Below are 20,553 nucleotides of genomic sequence, written 5' to 3'. Positions count from 1 at the left end.
GAACCAGCTTTTCTCCCAACTGAAGGAGGTGAGCAGCATTGTGTTGAATGACATGCCACTTAACATATCTGAAGGGAGACTGGAATACAAAATATATATATAACAAAAAGCTAACATCTAATTTAAATTATACATTTCAAACATAGTATTTTCCCACACAGCCAATGATCTATATAAAACAAAAAACTGCTTTTTAGGATGATGGACAGTTTGAAGCATTGAGTGATCAGTCTGTAAACAAAATGTTAATCACCGACATTTTGGTTATGATATTAATACTAATGTTATTATATTAAAGCAGGGGTGGGGAACCTCCGGTCCCCGGGTCGTATACGGACCGCTAGACCATTTGGTACGGCCCTCGAGGTAATTTATAAACAAAGTGGCCTGTGCCTGGTGGTGGGGCCCAATGTGATATATTTTCATGGGGCCCAAAATCCCTGGCGGCGCCCCTGATAATTACACATGGGGTGATTATTATTTAAATAACTCGACTGGAAGCATGGATGAAACAGCCAATAACAATTTAAAAGAATACAAAGGTAACTCACTTTCTAAGACCTTCAGCCGATAGATGTATGAAGCTATTGGAATAACTAATGCAGTGTTATTCAGCCGTCTGCAGGAGCACTCTTGTTAGACAACTCTGTTAGACAAATGAAATGTTTATGTAATGCATAGAAAGTGTACACAGTAGCAGGGAATAATTCAAGGCCTGGGTTCATTAATCTGTTCAAATGTTTCCTGGCAACAAGAAGCATCAATCAAATCAACGGCACAGTGTTGATGCAACTCTTGGGTAAGAAAAACATGTTCCCTGTGCATCACTAATACTCTGTAAGTGGATATGTCTCAGAGTAAAAAAGAGTGCCTGGCTGATGTTAAGATACTTGCATTTCCTGCCGTCCTTCAGAGATCCAGCGCATGAACAACGACAGCTTCATCAATCCTGTTTTATGAGGCTTTCAAATCTACTCGTCTGTAAGGCTAATGGAAAAAACTAAAACAAAGAAAAGGCACGAAGAAAAGAAACCAGATTCCAAAGGTCTCGTATTTAAAATCATCTGAGCATATCTGTTATTCATTTGACAGTTTTGCCCTGAGGTTTCAGCCAGTCCACTCTTTAATTCATGGTCGAGTGAAAGGAAGAATAGAGAAAGAAAGATTGAGAGGACTGCTGCTGTGTTTTTACTCACTCATTTCTATCTATCATTTCCAGGGATACTTGGTTTCACTGAGCGTCATAAATATAAATCTTCAGTCTGATGAGTACAAATACAAGAATAGCAGAGAAAGCGCTGCATGGAGAGCTCTGCTACTATTTCACTTTATAACTGGACTCTTGTTCCGCGGCGATGATGTGAGGAGACACACTCGCTGTGGTCAGGCTGCTTATTGAATTCAGAGGCTGGGAGATGTCCTCTGTGCCGGCCGGTGTGTTCCAGTCAAGGCTTTGCATCGCAGGGGGTAGCGGCGAATGGAAAGGTCTGAAATGTAATGCATTTGAAATGAAATGAAATGGTGCAGACACAGGGAAGAAATATGACATGCTGGCTCCTGAGGCTTGGAGTCACCGGTATACCCTGTGTGTGTGTGTGTGTGTGTGTGTGTGTGTGGTGTGTGGTGTGTGTGTGTGTGTGTGTGTGTGTGTGTGGTGTGGTGTGTGTGTGTGTGTGTGTGTGTGTGTAATGTGATGCAGGCTGTGACTTCCTCTTCCACCCTCCTGTTCGGGCCTGATGGAGATTAAGGGCCATTAAAGGTTCTCTGCTGCATGTGCAGTTTCTATTGATCACATCGACTCAACCCACTGTAGCCAATGATCCGATTACAAGTGTTGTAGCCCCCATCCTTACCCCCTCCCCCTCCATCTACTCGTCTCCTCGCCCCTCCCTTCTTCCCTTCCCCTCGCCCACCCTTTGTGGCTCGTGGTGCCTCTGCTCTGTCAGCACGGGGGCATGCCCAGAAGGCCTCGAGACCCCCTAGGCCAGCCTCTGAATATCTGCTTGCGTGTCTGTCTGTATTTTTGTCTCTCCCACTCTCCACACACAGCGGGGTTATGATGAACCTTATTCCTTCATGAGTGGGATGGATGGGCCCAGCCTCAGAGAGCTAAATGAGCTGAGACAGTCTGAGAGGCATCGGCTCAAACCCCTCCGACCCCCTCCTCTCTGAACATCACCCCCTCCCGTGGTCAAACAGCCCTGGGGGAGCTTTCTGTGTGACCATTGTGGTTATTAGCATTGACAGAGGCTCACTGAAATCTTCTTAGTTGCTACTGTGTACAGGAAGTATCCCTTTATGCTGCTAATTCAGGGGGGATTCCCACAGAACTGGCAACCTATTTCCTCTCAGAAGCTCTTATCGTAAAGCCGTATGGCATGTTGAGGGTCAGTGTTCAGCCACGTTGATCTGTCCAGTTCTGTTGTCCAGACCTGTGCCTCAACGACTATGAAGATAATTGCAATTTTAAACTGACTTTCATGGTCCCCAGAGGATAGATCCTTCAACCGTTTGTGACCCCCTGACTTTTCTATTAGTATTGTTGTGGAAATATTTTCCAAGGCCCATAACTTGACCCAGTTTATCAGTTCAAACTGTCCTGACTGAGCACAACGCACCTCGTAACCTTGGCTGCTGTGCTCTCAGTGTTCTGTCTCCCTGTTCCTGCCTGTTGGCGTCAGCTGATAGAGGGTGGTTATGATTCTATGTTCCTGCCTGTTGGATCAGCTGATAGAGGTGTTATGATTCTATGTTCCTGCCTGTCGGCGTCAGCTGATAGAGGTGTTATGATTCTATGTTCCTGCCTGTTGACGTCAGCTGATAGAGGTGTTATGATTTTATCTTTTATCTTAACTAGTTAAATACATGGGTCTGAGGTAGAGTTCTTTAGAATTGACGTGGCAACTCTACCGTGAAGTCAGAACCTCTGGCTCTTGGACTTGTGATGTGAACTCTCCGGCCGTAACGCCAAATAAACCATCAGTGTTTGACATCAAAGCTCCTGCTCTTCCCGTGTCTCCTTCCTGAGTCGGTGACTCCCACTGCATTGCTACACAGAAGTTTTCCCCTACAAGTATAAGAATACTCCTGGATGGATCGTCATGACTTTGATTTGGACAATCACACTCAACGTTCAATTCATTGTAATCCTTTTTTCAAGATGCCTTAGCTTTTCGTATAGCGCCATCACCAGGTTAAGAGCTGCTTAAGAGCTTTAAAGGAGCTGGAGCCATCTGGCACTACGATGGTCAGATTTTGGCTTATTTTTTGACACAACGAGGGCAATGTCAGCCTGTCGTAATTGGGTGCTAATCAGCATGCTACCAGCTATGCTAGCATGTCAAATACAAATAACGAACCTCGTGCACTTTTCATGGTAAACATCAGCATGTTAGCATTTAGTTAAAAAATCCACACAATGATAAGAGCCTCAGAAAGCTGCTAGCATGGCTGTTCAACTCTGATTCGACACAGATTTAAATGCAAGAAAAAGTGTATGCAAACCAAAGCTGTGCGTCTTAAAATGTTTTACATGATGGTCCCCAAGTCAAGATTTGGCCAGTTGAGATTATGCGAATGACTGACATTTCATTTCCCTAAATCCGTCTGAAAAACACCCCAAGGACAAGTCGGATTCCTTGTTAAATACTGTAATACATATTGTTATTTAACCAAAGAAAGAAGTAAAGTCGTGTGTAGTGACAGAACTGGGTCTGATAAGAAGCGTGTGCGGAGGAAGTTGTTCTCTGTCCTGGTTCTATCAATCAGCGGGCACCAGTGAGGATCCACATGAGCCAAAACAACCAGGAAACAATGCAGAGAGAATATCTGAGCCACAGGATGAAGCACCACAAAGGCAAACATGTTGGATGTCTCCTTTAAGGCGTATTATATTTGATAATGTAACAGGGGATCTATATTCTGTCTTTTCGGTGATTCTCGTTAATATATTTGGATGCTTTGAGTATCCAGTCGAATCCTTCGGGCCAGATCAGGGGCCGGAGCTGGAACGTGAATAAAAAGCAAGGTGCATTATGCTCCAGCAGAGCCTTGAGAATAGGACCACATTGGGAGGGTGGGGGCTTGTAAACAGCTTTACTCCCTGGATGAAAGACTGTCTGTGATGTGTGTCCAAAGAGGGAACATGAGAGCGCAGTGTGAGAGTCCTGAGAGCATAAAAAAAAGTTTGGCGATAGCACGATTAAAAAAAAAGCAGATTTGAGTCTATTTACCTATCAGCAGAATCATCCTCCGCCTTCAATATGCATGGAGATGACTGTAGAGAAACATAAGTGGTGTGTGTACATCTTCTCTTTGATATCGTGCCCAGGCTGGGCGAAAGCACTGACCTTCGCAGCTACGCAATTACATCACGGCCGCTCCCGCTCTCATGCATATTAATGGCGGTTCTGGAGGCATCACCCGCAGACCTTTGATTCCCTGGATCTGAGCTCCGCCATTGCATGACAAGTGTATCTGGACACAAAGTGAGTGTAATGGTATTTCGGCTCCAGGAGAGAGATAGACCAGGAAGCAGAGCCAGATCAAAGGGGCGCATGCTTTCCTCCGCAGGGCGATGAGAGGGATACTGCGGCGGGAGAAAGAGAAAACGTGTGAGAAATGAAGCTCAAAATGTATCGGAGTATGAGCCAATAACTCACAGCCTGGTGGTTAACATGAAGAGTTAGAGCATTAATCAGAACTTTTGTTTTGTCTCATTTTGTTCCTAATGAGGGTCACAACATTTCAAGAATATTTTATTTTGGATACCTTTGATTAGCCATGTTGCTAACTGGGTTTCAAGGGTGCATTCATTCAGCAATGGTGGGACCAAAACAGTTATAATGTTCCTCCAGAATAACATTATTTCAACAACCTAAACTAAAACAGGCATGAATAATAAACCCTGACTATAGAGGACTAGCTCGAAAGAATAACAGAGGAGTAACTGGGTGTATTCTTCATGTTAAGAATGCTACAGAGTGTTGCAGTGACTCTTGTGGCCAGTAGAGGGCCTCGTTGTTGTAACATAAGGCTCAGCGATGCTCGGGTCCATTTCTAGCAGCCACACTGATTTGAGGCATTCAATGCCTTTAAATTCATAGAATGAATGTCATACAGAATATACACATTTTATAAGCTGTACTTTAAATTGTATGTGATTTCCACTGCAAAATATAGGACATTACTACATGATTCCCCACAGTTAGAATAATTGTGTTTGAGTTTGATTTACACACTATTTCAGTTTGATGTAGAAAATATACTCTGATTTAACATGAGGAAGCAGTAGAGGGCAGTATGTGAAGACTGGCTGTATTAATAAATGACTCTCAACATGTATGAAGCCAAATTGCTCTATTTGCCATCATGCCATCAAAGGCCTGAAGCAGCGTTAACTTCTCAGAGCTGTGAAAAGAGCTTGGCTCACCAGGAAGCCAATCGGCGACTAACCATCACATGAATTGACTCTGTTTCTGCTGCACTGATCGTGTCATGCCTGCACATTAAAAAAAAAAAAACACAAATCTGTGGCAATAGAATCTTCTTTATTTAATTTCTGGAGCGTTTACGACTGGATAAAAATAAGTAACAGAAGGCAGGATGGATGTGAATATGAATCAAGCTCCAATTGAAGTGAATGGCAATGCAGTGTATTGGTAACATGGGATCATTGCAGCAGCATTCTCTCATATCAAATCTCCATAATGAGTAAATTAGTGGGTCTCCATCTGTGGCATTGCAAACGTACAGTCGCACACGCTGACTGCATTCACAGACTCCTGCTGGGCGTGTTGCTGGAGAATAAACACACACCGATTATTTCACACACGTTACAGCAGTCGCAGCACAGAGCACAAAGGCGAGCATTATAGCGAGCATATACACTGTAATTCACACACTCGCTGCTGAGAAAACGTTGGCACGGAGGAGGCTTCATTTACAGCGTGAAGTCAGAAATGGACAGGTCTTTCTAGCAGTACTATTGATTTGACTGCTAACCCCCCCCTACAATGCAGCCTCCCCCCCTCCCCCACCGTCCGGCCCTCTCTCTGTGGTTACATTTCTTCCTGTGTCATGGAGTGCGCTGTAACCTATATCTCTGTTTCGTTGCACATTCATCATTGATCCCCCGTGCTTCATGCTAAGAAACAGAAGCTGAACAAAAAGGAAAGGATTCTCAGAAGCTGGCAAACAAAAACGAAATGTCTCAACTGACTAGTATGGCCTAGATACAAGTCTCTGCAGCCTCGCAGCCTCGTAAGCATTTGAAAGAGAGTACTTTAAAAAAATACACTTGTGCATTATCTTTTAACCGTTATGTAAACACGATCACAATATGGAGCACAGTGTTTTAATTTAAAGATGAAGACACAGATTGTTAAACATACATTTGAGTGAATATGCAGGCTGCCTAAAGGAGGCTGGGAGTAATTGTGGAAAAATTGCAACCCATAATTATGGTCTCAGTCATTTACATTTTTATCTGGGTGGAATAAAACAATGCATTCCATTCTAAATCCCTCTGCAAACGTCTCCCTGCATGTGTGTGTGTGGATGTGTTTTTTGGATGCATAAGATAACACACATATGCAGCCATATTAATAATTACATGAACACACATATGCAGGGGCGACGACACAATGCATACTCACACACACGAGCATTTACATATCATCTGCAGCCATCTGCTCTAAATGATAGGTAATTAACTCAGGCCTGCCTTTGTCTGCGTGGCCGGTCGGCGCACATATAGCAGCTCTTCAGGAGAATATATACGAGAATCATGGAGTTGAAAAGAAGGAGAGGACGACGAGGAGGTGATGTTGGGGAATGATGCTGCATAAACCCAGGCAGCGAGAGAGCCATTACAGTGATGGCAGGGGGGGGGGAACGGGAGATGATGGAAAGAGGACAGGCTGGGTCAGAGAGGATGTACACACATAGTATATCGTGTGTGTGTGTGTGTGTGTGTGTGCAGCTCACCTACAGTTTTCCGATCAAGGTCAAGCGGAATCAAACAGAGGAGCTTTGCACTGTGTTTGTTGGAGTAGAGAAATGCTAAAGCTAATATTGGCACTGCCTCTTCTCCTTGAAAAGTAATGAGCTAAGGGACTGCACCATTTTTTTATACACTGGAAATGAGTGAAGAAAACCTACAAATAAATTCCCCAAAAATCTAATAAAACCGAATTGAGATTTGTATACGTTTAAATAGTAAAAAATAATGAAATGTCTTTGCCAGATTGAATGTATGTGATGCGTTCCACGGTCTGATGCTTTTGTTAATCCCCTCTCTTCCATATCCTTCTTCTGCAGCAATGTGCACCCCCCCATCACCCTACTATCCAGGTCTGTCTCTATTACAGCAGCACAGGACTATAATTAGCCGTGGTATCTCCTGCAGTAATGATGAGTGGGGGAGAAAGCCGAGCATCTACCTGGAGCCCCGTTTCTCATCAAATGGGATCATTAGAGTGTGTATGGAGATGTGTTCCATGTAGGAAGTGACAGAGAGCACTGGAGAGCACGTTTGTCTACACGCTCACCCTCCTTTTTACTCAAATAGTCCAGTGGAGTGGGGAAATGGTGTCGGAGGCTGAGCGAGACAAGGGTGGAGGAAGAAGATATCACAAGGCTCAGAAAAATGGACACAAGGAGAACAGAAATAAAGGATTTAGACGGTGGAGAAGACGGATGTATGTACTAACAGGGATCTTGGTGTATAGGGCGTGGTATTCAAACCTGGCAGTTATCTTTTAGCCATGCTGATGATCGTGGCCTTCCTCTATCTGAATCCCAACCACAGCGTCGTCCCCCCGACACGTCCGCACCGGTCAGCGGGGTACAAACACACTAATGTACCAAACAGCAAACAACAAACCAGTGTTGCCATAGTAATTGCAGTGATTAGGATATAAGCGGCAGGGAGGAAAATAACACGTCGTGGAGTGGAAGCCCCCCCCGCCCGCGTGACCGTTTCGCAGATTCTAGGCAGCGTTTGACTGCCAATACACACACACACACACCACACACACACACACACACACACACACACACACACACACAACACACACACTACACACACACACACACACACACACACACACACACACACACAACACACACACACACACACACACACACACACAGCACACACACACACACACACACACACACACACACACACACAGGGTCACGAGTGTGAGATATGGAGACAGTAAAGCCGCTGCAGGTCTGAACCACGGAAAGACCTTGAGATGGATTTTAAAAAGATATTTCAAAGCAGAAAGTGGGATATTGTCAATATAATAAAAGTCACAGGGCACATTTTAATAATCTCATCAGAGGGTGAGATAAATCATGTTTGTCTTTTATTCTTGGATGGGATTCTTTCACACAACTCCCACAATCCTCTCCCTGTATACACATTAAATCACACGTTGTTGTTGTTGTCTAAATGCCTTTTCATTGTCTGATTTATAGCATTAATGTACAGAATGGTTCCCACTTGTATTTGCCATGTGCCTTGCTTGGCATTTTATGTATTGAAAGCTAGATGTGTAATTTGGTTGAAGCCAAGTACTGTTTATATTGACTTAATAAAAACAGTCTCTTTTAAAGTAATACAGGCCACATTTTGAGTCAACATTACAAAAAGAATGCAATATTGTTTTGTTTTTTAACTGTGTTGGAAAATAATGAAAGATTTAATTTGATATTGAAGTCTACGTTCTTCATTATTTTACGCATACAGTAAACATTTTATGAGGGGTTTATGAAGTTTGGTGCAGACGTAATCTAGTGGTACCAGATACTGAAATTGTTAAAACATTTTTGCAGCATTTTGAACCTGAATCTGCGTTGATTTGGGGAATATTGTCAGACATGATCCGGGATTCTTGTGAAAAAGCAATACAAACTATTATTATTATTTTCAATGTCATGGTAATGTAAAGTATTTGATGTAAAATGTCCGAACGCAGTCAAATAAAAGCTTTTTTTATCCCATGAAAATGCTGATGATGTATTAATACAAATAAGGAAACACATCCTTTAAAACAAAATATAATCAAAGCTCCATTCTAAGTAAAAAATCAATTTAATTTAAGAAAAGTTCATTTGACCTAACATGCTCTCTGATCTGATGCTAAAGGATTCAATGCAAAGGAGGGACAATGTTTATGCCTGTTCTGTTTTTCACAGCGATGTCACAGCCGGTAAAACTGGCTTAGTCTCTCTCAAACACACACACACACACACACACACACACACACACACACACACACACACACACACACACACACACACACACCACACACACACACACACACACACACACACACACACACACACACACACACACACACACACACACACACATCACACAACACACACCACCACACACACACACACACAGCCACACACACACACACACACACACACACACACACAACACACACACCACACACACACACACACACACACACACACACACACACACACACACACACACACCACACACACACACACACACACACACACACACACATCACACACACACACACACACACACACACACACACACACACACACACACACACACACACACACACACACACACACACACACACACACACACACACACACACACACACACACACACACACACACACACACACACACACACAGCTGAAGGTGTTAGAGGAAAATCAATGGATGGATTGCAGTGGAAGGTCCTCTGGGTGAGGTAAACACAGTTTGCTATACATTCTGCCTCAGGAATGCTGCAAAAAGCCTCAAAGTGGGAAATAGATACATTAAGTACGCTAACACGAGCACTCAAACGCGAGCATGTCACTTATACATTATTTATGGGATTTCTTTAGAGGACAGTTCACTTTTGTAGCGATTGGTTTAAAAGATGTCTCATGTTTGAGCCCACGTGACTTCCATCCCCCCACCTTAATTCCCCACACACACACATACACACCCTCCCTTGCAGCTCCCCAAACTCCCAGGCTATGAAATGTACATCACACCTCCGATCTGAGGGAATCTCACCCGAAATCCCTCCTTTGAATTATTGAAGAGGACCAAGCCGGCTTGACTCTGATTATCCTCCAATCAATATGCCTCGCCTCTCCTCCTATAACATCAAATGCCTCCGACGATCGATCCGGCCAATCACAGGAGCCGCTGCAGCTAGAGATGCAGAGTGTATTGTTGGGCATTGTTTACCCTGACAGCGCTCGGCGTGTGTAATAGGTGTGTTTATGCTCGGGACGATGCTGATTGACTGGAGATGCTTCTGTGTGTTCTCGCTGTCTGCTAAGTGTCACAGATGATTCCACCTGTTTGTCTTTCTGCTGTCGTTGGCGGCACAATCAAGTTTAGCAGAGATTTCATGAAGACCGAGATGTGATGAACAGTTTTTTCTCTGCTCAGGAACATTGTGTGCTCGGCCTATTCATAGAGTGTGACAGATACAAAACATGTTTAAAAAGAGAGCTCTAAAATCGTTTTGCGTTTCACAAAACTGTTAGAAGTTTGAATGTGTAGACCATTTTGTCGACTGGCAGCACAAAGCCAGAGAGAGCTGAGTAGGCACTAATGCAAGGCGCCTGCCTTCACCTCCAAAAGCACTTCAAGGCGAGTAGTGACTAGTAGCGATTTTCTTTTTCAATTACACGCTGAAAGGTAAATCAACACGTCACAGACCGTTTTTCTTTACAATGAACACAAACATATAGGAGTCACCCTACAATTATACACTCTCTCAGGCCTATGTAATGATTTCTGTCGTGCTTCTGCTATTTGCGGGATGGAGCGGTTGATTGTTGTCCGTCTCTGTGGAAGCTGCTGGTTGGTCTTTAAGATGCTGTCAGGCTCGTGCGCCTTCCCTGAACATCGTGCTATTACACAGATAGCCTAGAAATGGGGCCTTGCGTTAAAACCACCTCTACGGCCCGATGTAGTCTTTCTCTTGCACATACATTATGCATGTTGGCATCTTAAAGGTACACATCAGAAGTTGCTAAGACCCTTATTTTGAATCCTCAAATTCCACACTGAACCCTCTGCAGTGGATGTATCAGCAGGAGCCAGATTGATGGCACTCATTCTCTCTGTACAGCCTCCTGATCGCCCCCCCCCCCTCCTTCTTCCGTGTGCTCTGACTGCATGATGCAGCTGGCCTCATTTTAATGATTTAAATCACTTTAGGTCGCACCGCCACACATTTTAGAGGCTTGACTGAATTTATCCTGGTTGATAGAGATCAGTGCCCTCAGCCCCGGACGCTGGCAAACTACAGTAGAGGGAGAGACCTCTCCGACTGACACGATTGGATACATCTCTGCGCTCTGATTTTACTTTTGATCCTGCCGCTCTGACTCTGGCCCCGGGGGACGGATGAGTGGAAACGGAGCGGTAGAGATAGAGTCCAATGCCACGCACTCTTCTATCTCACTGGTCAGCCTTTTATGCAGACGCAGGTCTCGAATGATCACTGTTCAAAGTGGAATCTTATATTAATCACAGGCGTTTTAATGCTCTGCGTTACAGGCCGCATCTAAAGTACGGTTACATAAAACATGCTTTAACAGATGCATATTTTAAAGCACTGACCTGTCAAATAATAATCCTGCCCTTTTAAATGGCCAGTAGAGGCCTTTAGTGCAGTATGAGCCGGGGTGTATTCTGACTGGGACAGAAATAATACATTTTGCGTCACAGGAATAAAAAGCAGTTTTTTTCTCTAACATTTAAGTAGAACTGCTAAGTGTTGAGCAGCAGGGCACAGCGAGGTGGAGGGGGAGGACTATGATACAAGTGTAACCTCTATAGAGGAGTAGCAGGAGCCTACACATTGCTAACACACGCCGCAAAGCATCCATATCATCAAACAGCCCACATGCACACACTCAGCACCGTGAGGCGGACAACAGGTCATCACTGAAATAACGCTTTCAGCCTATGCACCCTGCTTATAACTGAAAACACACACAGGCAGTCATACACACACGTGTGAGCGGTCGCTGCAAATCCAATGATTTTTCCCCAGAGGCCCCCTCCACGTGATAGGAGCCCGATGCACTATTGATTAGCAGGATGGCAATATGTGTGTGTGTGTGTCGGGAGAGCCACAGAGAGCTACAGCAGCATGGCGGCAGGGGGCATCGCGGCGTGCCAAGGTCACATGAAGGACGTCAGAGAGTGCTGCAGAATGAGAGCTGGGAGCAGAGCGAGGCCGCGCTGCAGAGGGAGAAAATAGCTCAGGGAGACAGATAAATAACAGAGGCTAACATTTCACTATTCAGTCACCTTCGCTGCACAGGTAGCACCCTGTCTCTACGAGCAGCCGCGCACCGGAGAGAGCTTTGCACCAGAGGAGGATGCACGTTCTGATACAGAGAGTCACACACAGCGAGCAGAGGAGTTATATAACACACTTTCCATGAGGCACAGCACACTGTTACACTCTGTGACTTTCAGATACTTTTCACATCAATGTTCCCTCGAGGCAACAGTTCACTTTGAATGTTGTACCATGTGATGTGCTGCACGGTGTGTGTGTTCTTACCATGTGTGTCAAGGATGTGTGTCTTTTACACTATGCAATGGGTTGAGAGTTTGCATATATCACTCAGGTAAAAATACAAACATATTTTGAGAATTAAGTCTCAAAAGTACTCATTGTCTCATTGCTATGGATGTTTTAAATGTATTGAAGGACAGTGATACAATTAAAAACGTGTTTTTTCCTTCTATTTTACATTTTTCCCCTTCAGAAATGACCCACCCAACCTATTCCCTACAAACCATTAAGTTTAACATAAAATTGTATTGATTCCATTTGGAAAGAACAAGGGAATTAAATTAAGGATGTTTTAACGCTTAATCTTAATGTTTTATATGATTTTTTAAAGAGGCCCTATTATGCTTATTGGGGGTTTGCACTTTCCTGTAGTGTGTTGAATAGGTTTTGGTGCATTTCTGTCCTCTAAATATATTGAATTAAATGTGAAAAGCAGAAAATGTAAATGCCCTGGCACCTAATAAATGTACCCAAGCACAGAAGTTAAATTGCTAATTTACATTTCCTCCCTGCTGGCATGTGTGTTACATTAAAATCATGCTAAATCCCTTTCAATTTCACAAGTTGCCAAGCTCTAATCAAAAACATTCTGACATATGGTTATTTCTACTAATTTAATGCCACATTAAAATTAATACTCATCTGCCAGAATGTCCGATAAATCAGTAATCTGCAAGGTCACACATTATTATACCGCTCTCCAACTTTCCTCCTGTCATTCTTCTTCTCTTTTTGCCTCTCCTTTATTGTTTCCAATCTTTGCTTTTTTACAGAGTCATCTATCATGGGAAATATGACCATTATTGTTGTAATTAAAGGATCAATAGCGTTGTAATAGACGAGGGGATGTGTCCAGGTTCCAGGCTGCAGCCACCATGACGGATGAGACCTGTTGCATTGGGCGTGTGGATCTGAGGGTTTTACTCGGAGACCTGAGGCAGAGCGACACAAAGTCCTGTGAAGGAAAGCTCTCGGCCTGGGAGCCACACGGCGTGATGTACTTTCTCACAAAGTTTGAGGAACACAAGCAATTATTTGTAGAATGAGAGATATATTTTCATTTGAGTGACTTTTTTTTTAGCCATTTCAATAAAAACTGCGGTAATTGGAAACATAGTTTGCTCTATTAATGTTTCATTATTTCAGAAGGATGTTGACAGAGTAACTAAAAAGGGAATATTTATATAAGGCATAAAGATTGCTATTGATTAAATGCTCTGAATTGTTCTAACTTTTTTTGTGTGGATTCAGGTGCTTTGAAATAAACTATACATTACATCAAGTGGATTGAATCCTCCAGTGTTTCCTCGCAGGTGTGTGGGTGTTTCAGTGTTTACTGAGCTGTGGCCGACACAAAGTGAAACTGCGATGGAGCTGTTAAAAGCCAATTGCCGACTAGCCAACAGCCATTTCTTATCTCGCATCAAAACAATTAAAAGTGCAGAGGAGGTAGACAAATAAGAAATCATAAACTGGACTCATGGGTTTCTATAGAAACATGTATAATCATGGTAATTAGACCATTTTGAACAATCTATCCCGTCCAAATTAAGCAAAGGGACCTCAATGTGTTCAGAGCAAGCACTGGTGTTCTTGACATTCAAAGAAAAAGGAAAAAAGTTTTGGCCACTTTGGGATTGATGACAATTATCAGAATGTAGAAATGGAGCTTTATTCATCCCTAATGACCCTCAAGTAGAAGAGAGGATAATAGTTAACGGCATCCATTTAAATATCTATAGCATAATGTTTGATGTATAAATGTCTCTTTTATACAGATATTCTGTTCAAAAATGTACTTAAAGCTTTGGTTTTCTCCGGTAGCTATCGGTATCCCATTCCTGTTCTTCTGCAGGATATATACCCAGTAGTGGAAATGCTATCTGTGCCTTACTTGCGTTTTCAATTTCTGCCCGTTAATTTGTCTACCTTGCATTTGTATTCTTTGTATTACATTTAATATAAAAACTTAAAATGATCTTATAAAATACAGTGCTATGCATCGGATTGAACCAGTGGTTTCCAACCTTTTGGGGTTATCATTTAAAACACCGTCCAAAGTGATAACAACAAAATCCCACTGAAAAAGTATTCAAGAAACATGAATAGTAATTAATACAAAGTAGTAAACACAAGGGTTCACCAACTTGTAACTCATTGAGGGGGCCATCATTAGGAATCACCAATGTTTCCTGTATATTAAAGAGTAAAAGTAGTAACAATGTAATAATGTTATGATTGATAAAATATCTGTCAAAGACGCTATTTTTAAGTATAAATATTGTTGATAATTACAACTGTCCTTTTGCTATTGAATGCATGACTTTGTTGTATTGCCACTTTCCCCCCAGCCACTGGTTACATCTAGGTGACATATTAAATATGTTGTTGTTGTTTTTTTTGCCTTCAGTGGGCATTGAGGTCATTTATGTTTGAATGATTCAAGTACCAGGGACGATGCACCCTTATTTTAAAATCCCTGCAAGCCTATACTGTATAGAGCGAACGTTAGGATATAAAGATTTATGCAGCTACTCTGAAGCCAAGCTTTCAAACTAAATGTCAAAGGTCAGCAGTATAGCATCAAGGAGAGGCGTGGGCTGTCACACGCTGACCCCGGGGCCACGCTCCATCCACAGTAGGTCACCCTGTCCCTGGTCACATGGTCTCAGATCTGCCGGGAGCTCCACACCCGGCGTGAGCTACAACCGCCGCATGACAGCCAAAACATGGCCAGCGTGTAAAGATTAACCTCTGACTCGACATGCTGTCAGATGTTCGTCCTGAGGAAGTCTAAGAGTTACCGTATAGCTGTGATGTACGGCACATGCACTGACTTTGTGATAATCAATGCGGGTCACTGCGTTTCTGATCTACATGGAGAGTTGTTGATGTTAAAGCCTCTTTCTTGAATTCTCCGTCACGGACCCTACTCCCACACTCCCCTTCAATCTCGCTGATAATAATATTGACACCCTCTTCATCATGCATCTTCAATGTAAATTGTCCACTGCGACTTCTCAATTGATTTCGCCGGATGATGAGAGAAATGTTAGCGGGCAACACCGAAGCCATTGATTTGTGAAGTGATAGATAAAAAGCATTTATCATATACGAGTGGTGGTGATAATTAATTGATATCGATTGAGTGGCGGGAGAGAAATGACAATCCGAAGAGTGTCCTCAGACTGCTCTTCACGGCATTCAAGAAGTAAAGGATAGATATGCAGATCTCTGGTGTAATTGAAGGCTATTATCATAATGCACTCTACCTTGTGTGTTATTCATATTCAAATGGGCAGGTTTGAGCCGAAACTATTCCACAGCCCTCAGCCCTGATTGCGCATTGAGAGCGAGAGAATGGCCACCACTGATTTGAATTGTGAAGAGGTAGGATGAAAGCTGGTCTTCTGCCTCCATCTAGAAGTTCACAGCAATTTAAACATTAAATGATCAAGTTCAATATTTGATGTTTGCTGTTAAGGAGGAGGCTATGAGATCCACTCGTGCTTTGTTGGAAAATGGAGGCGAGTCATTTCATTGATGAGAAGGATCAGCCATTAGCTTCATTTGAGTTGAGAGAATAATGTAGCTCTTCCTTTTAGCACAGGACATGTCGTGCTCCCTGCAGTCTCCACCTCCATAGACACACCACTCAGCACCAGCTTTTTGTCTCCAACCAATCTGAACATATTTTCGTACAGAGGTTGCAGGATTAAAGAAGTTCTACTCTTTAATTTCTCTGTGATTGTCTCTTCCTTCCTAGCTTTCCTTCTCAGATCACTAAATCATTTCCCTGCCTCCCGGAACCAAAGGTGGCTGCTGCGGCGACCTCGGCTTTGTGATCCGCAGGAGCCTCGGCATACCTCTTGGTTATATTTATTTCTGTGGAAAATATGAAGAAGCTTGAACCTTGCTCTGTCTGTGCGCTGCAATCATACCTTGCAAAGCACTCTGTAATTACAAGCAGCATCTCCTATTCATCAGTGGATAGAATGGAGGAGCCTGAGTGTGATGGACCTCTGTCTCCTGTTGGATAGCACGATAGTACTGTCTGCGGATTGCTTTTCCAATTAAATACCAACAACAGGTCAGTCGAAGATTTGTTGTTCTGGAATAAATAAATAAATAGATGCACTGCTCTGATGATTTTCCATTTCAATTAACTAGTTTGACATTTGAAAATGCGCTAATTTGCTTCCATGCCAAGAGTTTAATAAGATGATTGATACAGCTCTCATATCTGTCTGATAGGATAGCTAAGCTAATAGCTTAGCTGATACCTTAGCTCAGGGGTGTCTACACTTTTTTTTACTGAGGGCCGCATACAGAACAATTTATGAATGGCTGGGCCCCTCACTAGAGGTGAGGTATATTGCCTCATTAGTTAAAGGTGGGGTATGTAATTTATTTCAGAAACACTTTTTGTTATATTCCATGGAATGCTCTTAACATCCCGATAGCAATGAATATATTAAATGCTTTGACAATAAATACATAAAAAAATGTCATCTGTGGAAGCCGTAGTGCTGTAAAAAGCACGACCAATCATCTGAGCCGGCCCGGCTAAAGTAACTGGATGGCCTACCGGCCTGTCAGCCTCCCATCTGTGCACAAACTCATCTCGTGCCCTCATTGGTCATGTGGACGTTCGGGTGTTTGGAGGAGGGGCTCCATGCCAACGACAGGTCAGTCGAAGATTTGTTGTTCTGGAATAAATAAATAATGCACTGCTGTGATGAGTTTCCATTTCAATTAACTAGTTTGACATTTTGGGAAATGCGCTAATTTGCTGTCATGCCAAGAGTTTAATAAGATGATTGATACAGCTCTCATATCTGTCTGATAGCTTAGCTCATAGTTAGCGTAGCTGATTGTTAGCTTAGCTCATAGTTTGGTTGATAGCTTAGCTCATAGTTAGCGTAGCTAATTGTTAGCTTAGCTCATAGTTTGGTTGATAGCTTAGCTCATAGTTAGCGTAGCTAATTGTTAGCTTAGCTCATAGTTTGGTTGATAGCTTAGCTCATAGTTAGCGTAGCTAATTGTTAGCTTAGCTCATAGTTTGGTTGTTAGCTTAGCTGATATACATTCTTAGCTGTTTCTAAATATAAGAAGCAGGGGGAGAGAACTACCCTGCTATGTCCAAAGGAAAACCAATCTGCCTACCAGAAGACTTTAAAGCTCTCTTACAGTATGCATACGAATGCAGAATCAGCGCTGTTTGTAGTCCGTTTGGAGTCCAAGCTGTATTCCAATCACATCTGGGTGCATACAGTTGAACAGTTTCTGTGGAGAGTAAAAGAGGCTGAAGATATGCAGGCTCTGAACTAGAAATGATCCGATCACGTGATCGGGGATCGGAGCCGATCACGTGATTTTCAAAAGATCGGAATCGGGAGATAAAAATCGGGGATCGGGAATTATTTTTTTATTTTTTTATAAAATGTTTTTTTTTAAAAATGTAATGTTACAAAACTAAAATGACCATGTTCACGTCTTAAAGTCATCCTGAGGCCTTAGTTTTGGTTTAAAATGACACAACATCATGTATGTGTTGCTTCTTTTGGGCTTGTTTTCATAGTGCTTATTTCTCTCAAAGCTGGCAACAGAGTGGGCGCAGTGTCTAATAGTAGCAGTAAGCTAACGAGAGGCTACGTTCAGCTGGTGACTCGGGAGTTGGGACAGAGAAAATGTCAGGAGTTTGGAAGTATTATAAAATTGAAAGCGAAGGCAGTGTAACAGCCAGATGCAATGTTTGCAAGGCGGAGGTTCCGCGTGGTGGAAAGAACAGAGCTACGTTCAACACGACCAATCTAACACGCCGCCTGAGAAACAAACACCAACAACAACACGACGAGTACACAGCGGCCACTCAGGTAACGGCACTGAAACAACCGACACTTTCAGAGAAGGAAAGAGAAACGGCCCCAGACAGTGAAAAGGCCAACAGCCAAGAGAGCTGAATTCATCGCGTTGGATGACCAGCCGTTATCTGTTACCTTTTTTTTCTCATTGCATAAAGATCGGATCGGGAAAAATCGGTATCGGCAGATTGTCAAAATCAAATGATCGGAATCGGATCGGGAGCAAAAAAAGGTGATCGGGACATCCCTACGTCTGAACATCTCTGTGTAACAAAACTAGTTATAAATATGAATCTTCTAACCTCAGTGTCTTAAGTGGTGAAAAATAAGATGAAGCTCTTTTATTCTGATTGAAAAAAACACTCAATTAAGGCCAACGACACAAGAGGGAAGGAGAACAGTCCCACAATGTGACATTTTCCATCTTCGAGAAGAGATTCATGAATTTTTTAACTGGAAAGTTAACACGTTGAATAAATACTGCAGCTCTGACAATCAGAGAGAAAGAGCAGCTTATGCAGTTTAGATGTACAAGCAGTTTACAGAATTAGGATGGGTAGACAGCTGAAGGTAGGCAGAGGCCAGCAGAAAAACTCTTGTAAAATCCAGTAAATCAAAGAGAGCGATGGAGCTCAATATAGAGACAAAGGAGCGAGGGAGAGAAAATTAAAGAGTGAGAAAGGAGGAAAGAATGGATGGAGAAAAAAAACAAAGCCACTGTGAGATTCAACCACATGCTTTTCTCTGATTTGCTGAAATTCATAATCCTCTCTCTTCTTTCCCACACCCAAGATCCTTTCCCCAGCATCCATAATTCCAGCACTGAGCCAATCCCCCTGTCCATTCTGAAACTCCATTGTTTCTTATCGCGCTGAAAGTGCTTTCTGCACAGATGTGATGTCCTTCTTTTACACCCCAGCAGCAACAACTGATAAACGCTTTTCTGTTTTCTTTGTCGTTTTCACAATTTTTCTGTTTTGATTTGAGCTCCTGCAGTGAAAGAAAGATACAAACGACCACCGTTGGGCCACAACACGGCGTGGCGGGCTCTTTCTCTGCAGCTAAATATACTCTGTTACACTCGGCTCTTGTTATATTTTTAATGGCCGCAGCGCACTCATGTTGCAAAGTCTCTCCAGGCCAGATTCTTTCTCTTCCCCTCTCCTCTACGGCCCTTATCCCTCTCGCCTCGGGGCACTCGCAGGCCTGCCGAAAGAAATCACCCCTGCATCACTGGAGACGTGCAGACACCCCCCCCCCCCCCACACACCTCACCACTAAAATAAACTGCTCACCTTCCCCCTGTATTGTTAGCCCATCAGTCCTCGCTCTCAGGTGAACGGGCTGCTTCTCCTTTGCACTCAAGCGTCCCCTGTGTGTTGTTTAAAATGAAATGGTGGTTAGCATCGCGCTAATACAACTGAGAGGCTATTTGGTTTGGTCACCTTGCGTTAGTGTGCATCCTTTTTTCCCAACACATTCACACACATGGATCTTAAGAGCTAAGGAGAGCATGACATAGTTTTAGACGAGTGCTGGAGGATTTGTGGCAGCGGTTTTGTCCCCGTTGGAGTCCTGCAGATCTCCTCCATTACATGAAGCTCCATGCAGCTGTTTCAAAATGGCTGCCTCTGCGTTTCCGTTTCTCTGGTGTCAGAGGACTGAGCAAGGGAGGACATACGTGCTGCTGCGAATGCATACAGATTAGGATTAGAGCGTGAGCTGCAGCGCTGGGGCCTTTGTCATTAACAGGCAGTTTTAATCAGGGTCTGTCCCCGGTGCTGACGCCTCAGGAGACCTGCAGTCCTCAGAGAGCAGGGGGAAGAAACAAGAAGGAAAAGACGAGAGAAAAAGAAGACCCCATAGTATCATTGGGGATAGGGCGGGGGAGGTAGCGTGCAGAGCAAGCAGCGCTGGATGTGTTTGGCATCTACACGCTGTGTGTTGTAGGCAAGATGGCTGCTGGATGTGCTGCGCTCCTCATAACGCTCTCTCTCTACTATTGATTTTGCTCTGGCCTGGTGCCTGTGTATTATTTAAATGTTAAGATGTCAGTGTTGGTAATCACGGGCCCCATTAAAGGCGGGC

Source organism: Gymnodraco acuticeps, unplaced genomic scaffold, assembly GCF_902827175.1.
Source record: "Gymnodraco acuticeps unplaced genomic scaffold, fGymAcu1.1, whole genome shotgun sequence".
Classification (NCBI taxonomy): Eukaryota; Metazoa; Chordata; class Actinopteri; order Perciformes; family Bathydraconidae; genus Gymnodraco; species Gymnodraco acuticeps.
The sequence above is the reverse complement of the archived record's forward strand: the minus strand, read 5'-3'. Positions refer to the sequence as shown.